At 36.3% G+C, this 2,292-nt stretch overlaps 1 protein-coding gene across 1 annotated transcript in view; it reads left to right on the top strand.

Moving 5' to 3' along the window:
* Nucleotides 1-2,292, top strand: part of LOC106883993 (protein lev-9-like) — a 1,203,458-nt gene that overhangs the window by 644,167 nt on the left and 556,999 nt on the right. The window lies entirely within an intron of this gene.

Genomic DNA, 2,292 nt, shown 5'->3' with positions numbered 1-2,292 from the left:
AAGCAGTTGTAGTGGGCAAACACTGATAGAAATACACACACACACAGATATATATATATATATATATATATATATATATATATATATATGACAAGCCTCTTTCACCTTCTGTTTACCAAATCCACTCACAAGGCTTTGATTGCTTCAGAGCTATAGTAGACAACACTTACATAAGGTGTCACACAGTGGAACTGAATGCAGAACCATGTGGTAGGGAAGCAAGCTTCTTATCATACAGCCATACATGCACATACACATGCAGATATAAATACACACACTCATACATATGCATATTTATATATGCATCTACCCATGTGCATACAAATACCTATATGTGTGTGAATGTGTTATCCATAACACAGAAAAAGCAAGAAGGGTTAGTGTCAGAAAGAGCAAGCTTGAAAGAATGGACTAAAACTAAGGAAACAAAAACAGGAAAGAATATATAATATGCAGAGGACATGGAATAGAATGGAAATGAATGAAGCTGGTATGCTCTGCTGGATGAGCAATGTGAGTGTGCATGTGTGACAGAGCATTGGTGTATTGAGAGGGAAGTGGGACATAAGAGGAATTATATGCAGTGTGCAAGAGAGGAGGCTGCACTGGTTTGGTCTTGTGATGCAGATAGATGTGGAAAGTTACATAAAAAAATGTTGATCACTTAAAGTCGAGGGAAGTTGTGGAAGAGAGCGACCCAGGAAGATATTGGACAAAGTACTGAAGGCTGATATCAGAGTGCTGAACCTTGTGAAGGAGATGACAGAGGACCAAAATATGTGGTGCATTACTGTACTTGAAAAAACCTGCCCACTACAACAGAATTGAGATCCTGAACCCAAGGTGCCATGTAAAAAGCATTGGTGTGGATGTTGGTGCCACATAAAATGCACCCGGCATGCTCTGTGGAGCGGTTGTCATTAGGAAGGGCATCCAGCTGTAGAAACCATACCAAAATAGACTATGGAACCAAGTGCAGTCCCTGGCCTTACCAGTTTCTATCAAACCATCCAGCCCTTTCAAGCATGGAAAACAGGCATTAAATAATGATGATTATGATTAGCATGTTACTTTGAAAACAAAGGAGATTAAGATTTAACTTCGTAAATATTTTTATGTGTGCGTGTGTGTGTGTGATTTGATAAAATAGTTATAATGTACGATAAAAAATTTAGTTTCATTTTGATCAAAAAAAACTGATGACTTCATAGCAAAATATCTCATTACAGTTCACCTGCATTTAGCATCGCTGACTTTCGCTCATTCCCACTCTGCTTGTTATTTTAGTTTCTTTCATTTCAACTACAAAAGACAAACAAAACAGCTTAGTAGGGATGTTGATATATTAAGAAATGCTAGGCGACAAATGGGGAAAATATAAGAACAACAACTCCAGCTCTTGTTGATTGATTTATGGAAAGTATAAATCTAATAAATTGGATCAAATTCAACAGCTTCAAACACTAAAATGTAACAAACAAGTATACAAAAACATGTATCATATAATACACACATACACATACATACACACACACACATACACACTCTTAACTCATATGTTTTCAATTGAAAGGTGCACATTTCTGGGTGTATGTGTATATATACATATATATAATATACATACACATGCATAAAAACATATGTATGTGTGGTCTGATCAAAATGTATTGGGACTGATGCTATGGTAATGAAGCTAAAGTATGCAGAGTTAAGCCACTTTGCAAAAATTGACCTTGAACTCATTCATGCAAGCACACTAACTTCTAATATTCTTGCTCATGTCTATTTATTGCAGTGCTTGGAAGTAAAGTGTGTAGAGTATGGTCATCTCACTACACCACAGAGGTCACATCAGTGACCATGGCAGAGAAAATATGCGTGTGTGAGAATAGGTTGAAAGATTGGCTTGAAGGTTATTATAGTCAAGAATCTTGCCAAAAATCTAATTCCACTTGAAAGGAGCAAGATCTTAAGATGTCAAGGATATCCAAGAGAATGCAACAAGGCAGCTACTTGCTATCCAAAAAAAGGAGTTCCAGGAATGCTTCCATCAATGGAAATAGTGCAGAATAAAGTATGTGGCTTTAGAAGGGGACAACACTGAAGGAGATTAAATGCTGAATTGATATGCATTGTAGTTTTGTTTTTATAACACCAGTCAAAATACTTTTTGATCAGATCTCTCATATATGCATACATACATGCATATATACATACATATGCACACACATGTATATCCATATCATTTGATCTCTGTTGTCCATGCTAGCATGGGTTACACACTTATATACA

This window comes from Octopus bimaculoides, chromosome 10 (assembly GCF_001194135.2).
Source record: "Octopus bimaculoides isolate UCB-OBI-ISO-001 chromosome 10, ASM119413v2, whole genome shotgun sequence".
In the NCBI taxonomy this organism is placed as follows: domain Eukaryota; kingdom Metazoa; phylum Mollusca; class Cephalopoda; order Octopoda; family Octopodidae; genus Octopus; species Octopus bimaculoides.
The sequence above is the reverse complement of the archived record's forward strand: the minus strand, read 5'-3'. Positions and strand labels throughout refer to the sequence as shown.